We start from the raw sequence: 16,307 nt of genomic DNA, 5'->3' as shown, positions 1-16,307 counted from the left end.
ATTCTAGTCAGGGACTCTCATAGGTACATGTGACCCAGATGCCTTCAGTCAGACTTAGCACCAGCATATCACCTTTTCCCTTGGAGGGGAGAGCTGAAGTAGAAAGTGGACAACTTTACTCTTAGTTGTCCCTCCCTTTATTTCCTCTTTAGACTAACTAATAACTGTTACTCATTGCATTTTGCTAGGGACAAATATGCATATATTAACTAAAATATTCACAACAGTGCAGAAATACAGTAATTATCCATATTTTACAGATGAGTCTCAGAAGAATGAAGTAAGTTGCTTGACAGTGCAAAGTTAATAAGCCACAGACTTGAGATTTAAACCAAGGTCTGCCTTAGAGACATCTCATCTTCTTACTGTCACTGCTCTCCAGCGTGTGACACACATCCATCTTTGGGATTATTTGTCATCATTGCACATTCAAAACACTGCCTGCTACTCAAATATCTTGGCTTCTTAGACTGATTTTTCTCTTTCTTTTCACAGCCTTTTCTCTGCTTCATATTTTTCTTTCCTAGATTTGTTTTTCCTCTTATATTTTTCTCCTAAAAGGCTACCATCCCCTCAGTTTTCCTGGTTTTACTGCCCTGCTCCCGTATCCAGCTTGCACTCTAGGGGTTAAGCTGATCTGATCACATTGCATTTCCTTACCGTGTTTCCTATATGACTAAGCAATGCACAGCTGAGTTTTCAATTCAGTTCCATAGATTCCTGACTTATTTTTCCAAGTCCATATTTATACTTGAGCACGGATAATTTCAGCTGTCATTATAGCCTCTTGTAAACTCACTAGTACACATTTGAGGAGATGGGATGCTCTTTCAAAGGGCCAGGTCTTTTTTTGCCATCAATTTGTAGGGGCCTTATAAAAATAATCCAATGGCTATATTTCCTCAGTTCATCCTCCCAATCCCTAGGTGTGTTACTATTTCTCATTTTGCTAGTGAAGAAACAGAAGCTTACAATGATTTTGCAATTTGCAGTAACCATATGAGAAAATCAGAAAGGACTCAAAAAATAGAAGCTGTGCAACCTAAGGGTAAGGCACAATTCCCAAAGGTAGTAAAGAGTAACCTCTTCCTAACAAACTCAGTGGCATTTATTTGCAAGCAGTTCTCAAAAATAAAAATAGGCAAAACCCGAAATGCTATTTCAGACCACACATCCAGACTGCTTCTCAAAATGACCTAATTGGAAATTTCTCAAGGCCGAAGTAGTCCATCTCCCTAGGCATACAATTTGCTGAGGGCAAGGAGTTAAAGGTAGCTACAGCAGCAGAGTAGGACTCTTTGTAATTGTGGATGGATTTATGACAATACTCTGATAGCAACATAAAACCAGTATTTCCAAGCATGAGTCAACTTAGTGTTCTAGTAACTTGAGTAGTACACGATGGCCAGTAAATGCTCTGTAAATGGAACTGCAAAACATTGGATTTAAGCCAATTCACTTATCTTATGGAATTGCTGAGAGGTCTCCATGGGCATTTATTGCAGACAGCCCTTCCTTTGAAGGGCTAGAGCTATCTGCCTGAGTCAGAGTACTTTTGAGCATGGGAAGTCAACATTATCTTCCAAGGCTTCTTTACTGTTTGTGTAAAGCAAACTTCCATTTTGCCAGATTTTTAAAATGAAACTCCTTTTATGTCTTCATTGGATTTTTTATTCACCTTCTTGCAAGATCATCAGTAGATATTCCATATGGGAGACATTGTCCATTTTTGAAAGGCGGCAAGAACAATGTTGTATAACTGTAGGTTCAAGAATTTTTCTCAGCATAACTTATCACTACTCATGAAGAAAATTTAGAAGGACATAGAAGGACGTTGCTATATCCAGCATTAATACCCAGGTCAGCTAGTCTAAAAAAAAAAAATGGAAAGAGACCAAGTTGATCAGTGATGGGAACAACATGTGAAGGTTTTTAAAAACAATATTAGTAAAAACATAAACAGAGAGCAGTAAATCACTGTATTAGTTTCTAAGGCCTGTCATTACAAATTACTACAAACTGAGTTGCTTAAAACAGAAGTTTATTCTCTCACAGTTCTGGAGACTAGAATTCCAAAATCACAGTCAGCAGGGTTCGTTCCTTCTGAAGTTTCCAGGGAAAAATCTGTCCTGTGCCTGTGTTCTGGCTTCTGGTGGTTACCAGTGAGCCTTGACATTCCTGGCACTATTCCAATCTCTCCCTCACCATGATCCCTAAACATGATGCCAGTTCACAGTGACAGTCATCAAATGGCCTTCTTCCCATGTGTCTCCACATGACCGTCTTCGAAGGACACCAGACATTGGACTTAGGACCTACCCTAATCCAGTATCACCTCATTTTAATTTAACTGATTATGTCTGCAAAGACCGTTTTTCCAAATAAGGTAACATTTTGCAATTCCAAGTAGAATAAATTTTGAAGATGCTATTCAATCAGTACAATCACTTCAGGAATTATCAGTGTCCCCTTATCTCAGAGCTCTGTAGAGAGCTGACATCATGATCAAGAGTAGTGGGACTGGGAACCTGGAGGCCAGTTTATGCTGCAAGCTGCTCTGACTTTGGATTTGACTTAGTCATTCACACACACCGAGGGGACTGGAGGAGTTCTGGAGCCCTTAGCATAGATCTGTGAATGAGCTTTAAGGCCTCCATTAATGTTCTGAAATTGTATGCACATTGTTGTGTCAGGCGGTCTTATGTTTTCTTCAAAATGGAATTTCCTTGCCTTTTCTGAGGTCCTCCAAGATGTCTTTGACCCAAGAAGGCTAGTAACAAGTGCACCAAATCATCTATAAAGTCCAGCAAAGGATTCTGATTTCTGTATGTATAGTTGACCTGTGTTGTGTTATTTTATGATACATTCAGGGCTTCTGGATAGCATGTTAAAAGTTTAGCCCTTAAGATTATTTTATTTTGAAATGTTTCTGGCTCATTGATTTCCAATCTGCCTCTTTCTACATAACCCACAGGTGGATCAGTTTTTACTTGGCTCATGTTTTATGCAATAGGAAATGTAAATGAAACTCAGAACCGGGGTAAACAAGCTAATATCAGCATAAGGGGAAGAGAGAAACACAGGTGAACAGGTTTATGGCTTTATGTGCAGGGTTTGATATCAAAGGACTTGAAAGGGAACTGGTGAAAGGAGAGAAGTAGGGGAGAGGAGGAAACGCTGGAGGTTATGCTGTGGGATTTGCAGCTTTATAGCAGGATTCACTTTCCGTCTGTCTGGAATGACACTGACCTGACATTTTAGTGTCTCCCAGAAAATAACAACTTCTTACTTATTAAAAATAATTCCATTTGAGAACCACTCTTATCAGATTACACATCCTCTACTGTGATTTTAAAGGAACACATTCCCTCTGCCCTTCGTAGCACCTTTAGTGGATATCCACATATTAGCACAGCCGGCTCTTCAGAAACGATGAGTAGAGTTAGTTCATTCCACAGACCATCTGGCCTCCTTTTACTTCTCCTACCTCTTTTTTTCATCTGCCCGATCTTTGTTTTTTTCATCTCTTTGGAGCCTCCCCACAAAAGGATGAGTGAGAGGAAGGAAAGTGAATTATCGTCTACTGATCCAGATTGTTGCTTTTCTATCATGTGCAAAAGGTGTGATCAAGAGCACTGATAGCTATAAACATCTTCTCTTGGCCTATTACCACAGAAAATCAAGTTAAACTTTTTCATGTTATAGTATAGAATTAAAAATTCACCTTTATTTAGTGAAGGCTGAGTTTAAAATAACATGTCTAAGGAAAATGAAAAAAAAAACCTCTTTATTCATGGTATTTTGTGTTTGTTTTTCCTCATTATTTTAAGCCTAATTTCTACTTCTGTAAATGGAATATGTGAAAAATACACCAAATAATTAAACAATTTTTATTAGATTTTTCTACTCTAGTCTGGAGATGTTCCAGTCTCATATGTACTTGACCAGAGTCTCTTTCTCTTGCCTATTCTTGAATCTACACTACTACTGACTGTTCCCCTCAGATAATAACAAAAAAACCCCAGAAAAAGTCCTTCAGAAGTGAGTGCTAAATCTTTTGCCAAGAGTAGACTTTCTGCACATCTTTATTAAATAAAAGAGTAAACCATGGTGTAGCCTGAGTCTCCCAGTGAATGTTGAGTTTATGATTATTTTTTAAAGGTCAATGAAAAGAATGAAAAGCACTGAGCAGGGTTGGAAATGGCATCCTCAATTATATTGGCCAGGAGATGAATCCCAGGCAGGCAGAACTTGAAATCTACCATGAAAACAGCCTTGATCTTTCAAGCTTGAAATACAAGGGCGATGGGTAAGATTGGAAAACTGGAAGAAAAAACTACAACCCTAAAGAATTCCTCACTACCCAGATATCATAGCTAGAGACCACTAAGGGTCAACATGGTCACTGTCAGTCTTGTCCCTCTTTTTAAAAAGTTAGGACTAGTAGATGTCAGTTGAAAGCTCAATAACTATATGAATTTAGTCATTTTGAATTTGTCATTTTAGCTTTCTTATGATCAATTTGTCACTTTCCAAATAGCTGAAAATTAGCCAGTTAACTAATTTACTTTAAAATAGGATAGCATTTTAATATAAAAAGATATGCATAAATTTTAATATATATGTATGATATATGTATATGTGTGTATATATATGTGTATATATTTGTAGAGAGAGAGAATTTTTTTTCTAAGTAGGGTCATAGAGAACACATTACCTCGATGATAGCTTTCTAAGACAAAATCTTAACCAAGTAAAGCAAAAGCATTGTGAATAATTTCAAGTTCATAGTTTTCAATAGATTTTAATTTTTTTAATACTATATTCAAGTAGAGACAGCTCAATTGAAGTCATTCATAATTAAGCTGTATCCTCTATTATAGTTTTTCTTGTCTCTAAAAAATTGCAATTTAGGGGAAACTGCAATACAAACAGAACTGAGGCTAAGGCTTTACATTTTACCTGGCTAATTTCATGAATCTTTACCAATTCAATGATCTCTCTGACAGTAACAAGTTCTAATTTTCTTACCATGCCCTTCCTCTCTTGGATCTAAAAGCTTCAATAAGAGATGAAGGCCATTATGTGAAATATATACTAATACCCTCCAAAGGCATGGAGAGGCTGGGTAGGGTTTTTCCTACCAATTTGAATGTTCAAGTTCAAATATTAAAATGTAAAAGTTGTTACTATGCCACAAGGAAGGAGTAGTGGCCAAGGTAAATTTCAACCAAGTTCATATCAAAAAGTATTTCCTAAAGTGGAAAGTTTCCCCAAAGGCAGAAGAAAAATCTATTAACAGAACACTTTGAAGGAGATGGGCCAAAATATAAAGGAAGTCTTTCTTACCCTTAGCAAATTGGCAATCCAGAAGATACTTTCAATACCCTAGCTTATGTGTGTGACAAAAAAAGAAAAACAGAAGCTGATTAAATATTTATCTAGTTACTCTAAATGACCTTGTATGGTGCTTAAAATAGAATTAATTTTAAAAAATAAAGAATTTCTCCTGTTTTTGCTACAGTATCACACCACAGACCTCCCTTCCTTCCACACATATTAATGCTCTGATACCATTTACTTGGGTATAAGAAATCTTAGACAAAGAAACTGCTTTAGTTGTGCCTAGCAAAACTTCTGTTTGTTCTGGAAGTTTTACTATTCTGAGAATGAACTTGGCCATTAACTATCAATGTCCCTTAAGATAAAGTGGCATTAGGTAAATGATGGCTTAAATAATTCTCAACATTCGGTGTCACAAGGCCATAATAAAACTCTTCCTAGTATATGTAACTATGAATGTTAATCAGAGTCTGTCTAGATACCCAAATAATTTGGTGAAATTCTGAGGCTTGCTAAGACTTGAAACAGCAAGTTAGAATGTGTGGAAATACTTGAACCTATAGGAATTTTGAATTTGAGGATTCTTTGCTGTGCAACACTAGAAGAGGTTTAGTAGCATCCCTGGCCTGTATAGAATAGATGTCATGTACACCTCCTTCCCCAAGCTGAGACAACTAAAAATGTCTCCAGACATGGCCAAATGTCCCCTCAGGGACAAAATCACCCCCACTTGAAGAAAAACTGCTTTAAATTATGGCAGACAGGCTAAACAATTCATCTTAAATCCCATTTATTCTTTTCTGCTTCAAGATTTTTCCTAAACACTTTATTCTTTTCCTTTAATACCTGAAAATATGGCAAATCTCTGACAACTTTGTGTTTTTACTGTCTTTAGGTTTTATACTATTGGGGAATGAATCCTATAAAAATGCCCACCTCATCCTGGCCAACATGGTGAAACTCCGTCTCTACTAAAAATACAAAAAGGAGCTGGGCATGGTGGCGCATGCCTGCAGTCCCAGCTAGTTGGGAGGCTGAGGCAGAAGAATAGCTTGAACCTGGGACGCAGAGGTTGCAGTGAGCTGAGATTGTGCCACTGCACTCCAGCCTGGGCGACAGGGCCGAGACTCTGTCTTAAAAAAAAACACACAAACAAAAAAACCCACCTTTCCATCTGGTCCAATGTCCAATCTGCTCAGCCCTAATCTCTCTACTCTAAAGGGAGGAAAAAAATAAAAATAAAAACAAACAAACAAACAAAAAACAACCCTGCTTCAAAACTGGAGCTCCTTCATTCTTCCGTCTTATAGCCAAGCTGCTTTCTGGGCTGGAGGTCTCCCTAGTAGTGTGGACCCAACCTACAGCTAGGATTTTTGAGTTCTGAGGTTCCTCTGCTGGAAGGGCTTCAATAGCTGCTTCGAGGGTATGTTCCAGCAATTTCTGAAACTAAGCGTAGCGGGAATAGGAAGGAGCTAGGAAGAGATTTAGAGACCCCACCCCCAAACTTGGGGCCACCTGAACTCCAACAAAACAATAGGACTTATTGTTTACTAACTATACAGGAAACGTTTCGATAGTGTTCTGCACACAAACTCTGGCAGGGCCCTGGTTCTAAACATTCCTTAAGCTAAACAAGTCAATTCTCATAAAAATGATCTCATGAACGAATTTTACAGCTTTTTTTCTGAAAAGATTTTTTAATCCCCCAGCTTATTAGAAGGCTGCTCTGTCTATTGTTTCCATTGTCTTTGAATAGATAATGGGCAAAGGAAAGTAAACTAGGTCTCTTTCCTCTTGCTGATCTTGCCATTTCTCCCCTGCATTTACATCAAAAGCTTCTAGGTACAAAGACTAAATCATTATTTGCATTATTAAAAATGAGTAAAGTGCACATAGTCTTCTCCATCAAGTTTTGATTCCTGCTTTGACTCTGAATACCACATTTAATGCTAACATAGAACACAGATTGCAACAAAGCAATGCGAAGTGATAACAGACTAATAATGATAATGCCATAGATATCAATAATTGTAGATTTACTCTGTGCCAAAGATTATGCTAGTTATTATTTTTTATTTTTTTTACATTTAATCACATACAGTCCTCATTGCAGCCCTATGAAGTAGGTCTCATCACTCTATTTTGAGAGAAGGAAACTGAGGCTTAGAGAGATTAAGATCACATATTTTAAGTAGAATTCAAGCTCATTTGTGACTAACGTCAAAGCCTGTATTGATAGATATATGATACATAGATAGGCAGGTACATAGATGATAGATGATATAGATAGATAGATAGATAGATAGATAGATAGATAGATAGATAGACAGATAGATAGAAGTTGGGTAATCATGATACTACATGATGCTAGGACCCCTCCCCCTGCCAGGAATTCCCTAAACAGAACACCATGATGTGAAAGTTGGCTCCCAAAGGCCAACTTGGCTACAAAGAGAGACTCTCTTTCTCTACTCAAGGAGGTGTTTCTCATAGTCTGATCCAATGAATACCTGCTTAGTAACTGTCACTGTTGAAGAAGTAGATTCATGAGTCTTATCCCAGGCCTAATGAATCAGAATATCTGGAATGTGTGGGAAGCTGACTCAAGCATATGCATCTTTTAAAAACTCAGATTGTTCTTCTGCCCCGAAAAGCTTGAGAACCACTGACTTATGTGGTCAGAAGTGATCGACTCCCTGGGCTGGGAAGCTCCAATTTTCTCCTCCAGATTTCCTGTGTCGCCCTCTCCTCCCTGTCCTCTGCCCCATTAGGGAGGATGCATGGATTCCTTCAGCAAGCTCTTTGTCCTTCAGCTTCCAGGTGAGTTTAGGCAATGAGAGGGATGGGGAGAGGCATTAATGAGAGATCAAAGAAGGGAGAGAAGTGAGGACACGGTCTGTATATCTCAGGCTGTTTCCTATGCAGTCATTGCAGATTGGCTGCCTCACGCTCCCAAAGGTCACAACACCTGACAAAGCGGCCCTCTCAGTATCAGAAAATCTCCATATTCCAGGATCCACACCCTCTTTAAGTGTCATTTAGGTTCTGGGTGAAAAATGCTCCTTTCTGTTACTAGTTTTGGAGTACTGCGGTATTCTCTATTGTTTTTTTATGTCTGCCCACATCTCTGTGAATAGTCTCCTTGTTAAATTCTCTACACACTTCCCCATTTGAAGGTGTCATCTGTTTTCTGGCAGAACTCTGATTGATACCCTTATAAATGTGACTCAAGCATCTATAATTTGTCTACTTCTTTTGGGTTATTCTTGCTACATTGCACCTATTAGGGACTTGATGCCTGTAAGTTGCTTAATCTGTTCTATTTTTCCAGCTGTGGTGATAATCAAATGAGATGAATATATAACATGCTTTTCATGTGCTTATTATTGACTGTCAGTTAATGTTAGTTCCTGGCCCTCTATTTACAGCACACTCTTCATCTCATCATTCATCATTTAATGTAATTTGATTGGTCTTTAAGGTGTTGCTTACCCTCTCCAGGCCCTCTTTGTTTCTGCCCCTCCTCTCCTCCAGTTGTCCACTAGCTCTTCCCATCAGAGGACCCTTTTGTTCACTGGGTCTTTCCTAGTTGGTTCAATCTTATTGGTATTTACTGTGTTCACTGTAAGAGCTAGTCTATCAGCTAACATGCTCTCCAAGAAAGCCATGTCCTTTCTCTCTGTCTGTGCACCAGACTTTCCCACGAACTCCAGACTTACCCTTTTTTTCTACGCTGCTCTGATTTGAAGGCATCTCCAGATTTAGAATAAAGAACTTTCCTGAACTAACCTTCAATTCATGGGGGAGTCTATAATCCTTCAGCACCTAGAGATTGCCTCTACAATTTGAAAACTTTCTTTTATCCCCCAGTTATACTTATAAACACAATAATCTCTCACCATCTGGAGCTTCAAAACTCTTATTCTGGAATATCACTCTGCAGCTAGCTGTCTTCAAGTTGTCTCCAATGTCCAAATATTTATGTGCAGGTGATGGGCCCTCCTCAGCCTGGTTGCAATATAAAATGAGTTCTGTAACCTAAGAACAAAGTTATCCAGGGAGATTAAGTGAATCTGTTCACTTGAGCACCAAACAGGTGCTAGGCATTCTGTTCAGCTCTAAGGTTGTTTCTGTCCATACCACATGCAAGAATACAGGCAAGGAGTAAGTCAGGGTCTCTTCACTCAATCAACTTTCATAACTCTTTAAGAATTAACCTGTGAATTTTTGAAGAAGGCAATTAAACTTGTGGAGACTGACAGCCCAGACCCTGTAATTGAATCCCTCTAAGGTTATTCTGTATGTTATAGTAAACGAAATATAGAAGATTTACAGTAGGTTATGATTCTGATAAGGCACTGTTTATGTCGCTAATCCATTGTGATCCAGCCTGAATTCCATGTTTTAGCTGGAATATGTTATGTACACTAAGGTACCTGCTTCCTGCCTCAGGATTCTGATTCCTAGGTCTCATAACTTGATTATGATTTCCTTGTTTAAAAGTAGTTTTAAAGTACCTACATGTTAATCAGTTGGTAGTGCCACAGTCTTCCCACAGGGTTTTCTGTAAATGTTGACTCCAGTTGCTGGACTTCTCTGCTGCGTGCTCTGGGGCTTTCATTCTGTGATCTATGGCAGTTATGTTTTCTTTGGGAACACAGTGTTATTCCACAGTTCCTGTTTCATTTGCTCTTTGTTCTGTGCCTAGTGTCTGGAAAGAAGATTTAAATTCTTTTGTGGGGAAGACTTGCTTATGCTTAGGGTATAAACTGAGGCTTCATTTGTGCAGATCTCGAGTGTACTAGGCACCAATAGCATAAGATGCAACTGTTTGATTCCTTTGATTCCTTCAACCCACATACACTGAGGGTTACCCACACATGCTATTTATGTGCAGAAAATAATGCCGTTATCTAAAATGTCTAAGATTGCACTTGTCTTGAAAATTATTAGAGCTCTTGGTTTTATACATGAATTTTCATAGTAAGGAACTCAATTTTGAAAGCTAAAAAGATTTCTCCAAGGTGGTTATTCCGAAATAACCCACTTTTTACATTTTTTCTTTGGAAGGGATTAGGTAGAGCTTTGGAAGGGTAGAGTGGGATAGATATTTATCTTTTTCTTGTCCTTATTTATCTTTTTACTTGTCCTTATTTAGCCTTTTTCTCCCTAAATATATCCCACAGGTGTGGATGAAGGGGCTGGATGGGTGCAACCCAAAATTTGTCTGAGAGAATGAGGGAAATAAACATAGGATTTAAAAAATATTAAACAGTCCCCAAGCTAAATAATCCATGTGTGGGAAACTCACACATTACTGAAAATCTTAAGCAGGATCAGAGGGTAAAAGAAATAATGCACTCAGTTAAGATACATTCATTTTGATCCTAGGAACCTAAGCCTGCAGAGGTTCAAGCAAACACAACTCTAGCCAAACTTTTGATATCAGCATAAACTCTTGACCGTGTAGACAATAAAAAACTGCAGTAAAAACCAGTAGTTTATAAAGAAAGTTTCTTAAATTTATTTCCCAGTGGCTATTCCAAGCTACAGATTTTTAAAAATGCTTTTAGGAAGGTAGAGTACCTCTTCACTCTCAGAGAAAAGCAAAGGAGGAAGATGGATTGCTTTTTTGAAACATAATACTGAAACTTCCTGGAAGCCATCTATTTCCAGATTTCTAAAAGATGTTATCTTTCACCTTCAGTGGAGAACTAAACATTATCACCAAGGCTACTGCATCTTCAAATATTTGAAGACAATCGGTGTCTGTCTGTTCTGATTGCATCTGACGCCAAGCTCAGGTTAAATTACAACCATTAAGAGCTGAATAATGTGCCTCAAACAAAATATATTATCTGTACTCCCCAGTGGAAAGCTACTGAGTTGTCTTCCCAGATCACAACAATGTCCCTTCCTCTGAGGCCCCCATTGCTGTGCTGCAGAAGTAGAATTCTGATAAGCCTTTCTCCCACCATGTGACCCTGCTTCCTGGCCACAACTAATTGTTACATGGGGGGACACTGGACCCAAACTGGGCCAATCAGAGAATCGAAGTCTCTTCTAAAGTATTGGAATTCACACTGGGAAATATTTCCCTGTATGTATCCGTAATACACCAATTTGGTGATCATGCTTTCTGCCACCAGTACTGGAGAATCAATATGTGTATACAATTGTGGTAATATCCTAAATGATCTTCCAGAAACTATGGTCTCATCCATCACACTGCTCACCTACTACTTAAATGTGGTAACTTTTATAAAAACAAATATGATCATATCACCCCATTGCTGAAAATCTCAAACAGCTATCATATATGAAATCAAATCCAAACCCACAATATGGCTTACTCACATCTTCATAGCTTAATTTCCACAAATCTTTTAAGCCCCGTATCCCACCAGTCGTGTTGTTTCTCCCATCAGATCTTCTAAATGACCCACAGACAGAAATGTACAGTCTAGTCATGTTGAACATCTACTCTTTAAACACATTGAATGCATCCTAACTGCTTGACTTTGCATACCTGCTCTTTCCTCTCTTGAAAGATTCAGTTGTGACTAACCTGAAAAAGGAGGAAGAGCAGGTTTTGGCAAATTGTTGTTCATCCTTCAAGTCCTAGCTCAAATACCATCTCTCCCAGAAGCCCTCCATGTCTTTTGTGTGCTTTCTTACAGTGCTTCACCTCTTTTAGGAAATCCTCTGCCAAGTCCTAGAGGAAAAGCTAGCAGCAACTCTTTCTTTCTTTCACTGTGCTTTGTTTATGTCTGTCTTTCATAGCATTAATAGCATTTACTGTAATTTTTAAAGTCATGTCTGTCTTCCCTTCAAGACTAAGAGTTACTGGAAAACAATGAACACATCTTACATCCCAATGCCAGTGTAGAGACTGGTCTTTTCACTATTAAGTAGCTTGAAAGTATAGAAGTCAGGATGCTGTTCTCACCAGCAAGTTTTTGCCTTATATGTCTATCACCTAGTTCTTCCAACTGGCTAATTTATTTAAAAATCATAATAATAGGAATTAAAGAGTTACTTATTATTAGAGAAGTAATTTTTCAGCAGGCTTCTACATAGCCCTCAATAAAATAAATGCTCAAATAGAAATTACTCTTTCTCATATATTTTCAATTTTTAAAAAGTGTATGAGAAGAGGACCAGCTATTGACTTTAGCAGTACAGTACTTTTAAAAATAAGCAACAGCAAAGCAGAAGGTATGGGAGAAAAAACTGACTTGACTTGAGACTTCAAAAAGGTCAACCTTAAATATGGGTAGTCACACAGCCAGATAGTCCTCTTGTGGTTTGTTTCGTTCAGTTAAGAAGTTCTTTCTGGGAAAATGGGATTAAAATAAAATAAAGTCCACTCTGAAGACTTTAAAAATAACCTAATATGCTGAGGAAGTGTTTACTTTTATTCCATCTCAGTTCATCTTATCTTTATTTGGAATTTGTGCAGCATCTTTGAAATAAACCACTGAAGATGACTTCATGAAAAAAATGTAAAGTTTTTTTTTCTTTTTTCTTTCCTTTTTTTTTCAAATATGAATAAAACCCTAGCAAGTCTATCTATGTACTTCCTATTCACACTGCTTATGTTTATCAGTGCAATTAGTATTGTCTTAGTATGCTTTACTTGGGATTTTTCTTCCAATATGTTAGGCTTGGGGTCATTAGGGCCACTGCTGTGCCACTTCAGTGATTTCAAGCTAAAATATGCATACCTTAACAGGTAGTTTTTCCATGGATTACTATGTGAGAACTTGCTATCAGCCTTGCACTCTTTGAAAGTAAAATATAAATGGACCAAATAATCTACTCTCTAAGGTGTGAAACTCAAGATAAAATATAGGTCATATATATTTTATTATTTAAAAAATATTTTGTCTACCTCTTTAATAGGTATTACTATAAAAGAAAAAATCTATTTAAAGCTTTAAGTAAAACAAAGCATATCAAGGATATATCCACTTAAATATGATTGAAAAGCATAAAAGGAATTTCTGCCTTAAAAGAAATATATATCATCTCTTTCTTGCATCACTGACCATCATAATGACCTCTGTAATAGCCCTTAAGTTTGGTGTCTGAGCTTCCAAGATTGATGCTACCAGTTAATTAACCTCGCATGCTTCTGGGAATCCAGTCAAGTCGACCTTCATGTTATATACATAAGCACATCTTCCCAGAGATGTCCCAGATCACAACCGATCTAGAAAACTGTTTTAAATACCTACACACACAACACAGAAATTCCTTGACAGTGATGAGCCATTAATACCCAGTAAATTGGTTATTAATAGTGAATATAAATAGCAACTCCCCTCTTGACAGCATTCTAAGCTCTTTGTCAATCCTTGGGAATATTAAAGTGTTCGTCTGCATGTTGTCTGTACTCTGTAATTAAAACGTAATGCTATTGTACCCAAATCTTAGACTTTTGGAAAACTATGAATTATGCTGTATTAGTTATCTATTGCTGTGTAATAAATTACTGAAAAACTTAATGCTTAAAACAATAAGCATTTTTTATCTCAGTTTCTGTCGATCAGGAATTAGAGAGCAGCTTAGGTGGGTAATTCTAGCCCACGATTGGTGAGTTTCTTGTCAGGATGTCTGTGAGAACTTCAGTTATCTGGAGGCTGGCCTTGGGCTGCAGAATCAACTTCAAAGATGGCTCACTGACATGGCTGTTCGTTGGAGGACTCAGATCCTAGCCACATGAATCTCTCCATAGGGTATAGGGCACAGGGTAGCTGAGCCCTTTGATAGCAACCTTCTCCCAAAATAAGAATTTCAAAAGGGAGAGCAAGGAGAAAACCACGATGCTTTTTATGCTTTTTATGACTTAGTCTGGAAAGCAATGTACTATCACTTTCATGATATTTTATTTGTGGGAAGCAAGTCATTAAGTATAAGCCATAATCAAAAGGAGGTGAATTAGGCTCCACATTTTGAAGGAAGGAGCATCAAATAGTTTGGGACATATTTTAAAGGCACCACACTTGCAAATTTGTCTTCTACAAATAAATATTAGATGTATATGATGCCCATCAACAGATGTATTAATAGAAACGGAAAATTAAATGGATAAATTGTATGGTGTGTGAATTATTTCTCAATAAGACTGTTAATATTTTTAATAGAAAGAAATGGAGAGTGCACTTTATTAAGAGAGACAATTAAGATCTTTGGAGCCTGTTACATACCCAGCATTTTACCTAGCATAGTTTATTTAAACTTCAAAACAAACATAAAATAGTGGTGTGCTGGAGCTTGTTCACACTGGCTTGTGAGAGACAACTGTTAGCATCTCTATAAAGTTCCATGCTTAATAACATCATATTGGAGGTTTAAAGTCAACCATGGTGGGAGTATCATATACTAAGGGGGATCACTTATTTGTAGAATTTACCAATTTCCGTTGTATAATTGGCCCTAATTTACAGAGAAGGAAAATTGGAGAATGAGAGGTTTTTAAATTTGTTCTAAAAATTGTCTTGATATTTTTTCTTCCTCCAAGCGGTAGTAAATGGAAAGACCAGATTTTGAACCCAGTGTTGAATGCATGTAGAGCTAGCTTTGTTTATAATATGCATGCTGCCTCTCTAAGAGGATTAATTACTACACATTGCAAATCATCTTCCTTGGCTCCATCATGATATTGCTGTGTTTATGATAACAATGAGGACTAACTACAGCTAATTGGCTGACCATTTAAGGTTGGGAAATAATTCTATTTAAGTTCAGAGACTGGAAAAAAGACTAGTAAAAATCAAAAATTAGAAGAGCTAACTTCAGTTTAATATTAAGTAGAAAAATGAAGAGAGAGAAGGTAACATAGGGGAGAACTACAGTCTGTTAAATAGGAAATTGTTAGAAATTAGATATATGAAACATCTCTGCATTATCCATCAGTGTGAGAATATTTTTTGCAACACAGAAAACACTGAATCTCCTTTCTCTAGTTTGACATTTATCTCTCAAATATGATATTCACTACCTCTAACCTCAGATAAACACTCTTGAAAAATCATTTTTTATTTATACAATTTGGCCCTATTTTGCATATTTAAAACATCTATATTCCACACATACATACAGAGTTATACAGACTTATTCCCATGCAGGTATCCATACAAACCCTAATGCACACATCCCCCAAAATGGAAGCTAGCAACATGTAGAAGATGAAGAGAGAAGATGAAATTGGCTTCTCTGGAACAATAGTTTTTCAGCAATAACCCTAATAGCTCAAAAATGATCACATTTAGAGATACTAAATTAAAACACCGTGCCAGAGACTATGGACCTGTGCATTAAGGCACACACATATGAAATCTCACCACCATGCTAGAGATGAAAACATGACAGTTAGGTTACCATGGAGACAGAAGCAGAGACACCAGCTACTAACTCTGAATACCAATTAACATCTAGCACTTCTTTATGTTACTAAAATTGGTTGCCAGGGCAACTCAAAGGATTGGCTCAGGTTATCAAACTAATTACAAACCAAATCTAAAAAAGTCAGATTCTTTAGAATTTTATGAGCGTTAACTTAAATAAATTATTTATGGGGATTCATGCTGGTCTCAAGATGGCAGCTGTTATCTGCCTGTGATTCTTTTTATCATTCCCCAGTCCCTCTTTTCTTTCTCTTAAAATATTTCTCAGGCAGAAACTGGTATATATTCCTTAATATTCTCAGTTATGCTTCCAGCAAAAGAAAGCTGAAATGAAACTTCTATATAATAAGTTATTTTAATATATATTTATTAAAACTTAGGTTATAGCTACACAAAGTAATTGATCGCTAGGTACCTACATTTTATTAAGGAACCCTCTCTGACTAGGTGACAGATGCTACATATATCTTATTCAGTAGTTAAAAAATCTGGCCATGTAGATATTAACCATATTTTTCTGAGAACCAAGTGTCAAACTAAATGGTTAGCTAT

The 16,307-nt window shown here is 37.2% G+C and overlaps 1 long non-coding RNA gene across 1 annotated transcript; it reads right to left on the bottom strand.

The window, feature by feature from the left end:
* Positions 1-1,087: 1,087 nt before the first annotated feature.
* On the bottom strand, positions 1,088-15,715 carry LOC104006437 (uncharacterized). Its single transcript, XR_680171.2, has 5 exons — positions 15,693-15,715; positions 11,873-11,911; positions 9,865-10,054; positions 9,243-9,381; positions 1,088-1,870 (listed from the first exon to the last, which is right to left on the bottom strand). It is a non-coding gene; the product is annotated as an uncharacterized LOC104006437 (long non-coding RNA).
* Positions 15,716-16,307: the final 592 nt, after the last annotated feature.

Source organism: Pan troglodytes, chromosome 4, assembly GCF_028858775.2.
Source record: "Pan troglodytes isolate AG18354 chromosome 4, NHGRI_mPanTro3-v2.0_pri, whole genome shotgun sequence".
NCBI lineage: Eukaryota > Metazoa > Chordata > Mammalia > Primates > Hominidae > Pan > Pan troglodytes.
Note: the sequence above shows the minus strand (reverse complement) of the source record. Positions and strands in the feature narration are given on the sequence as shown.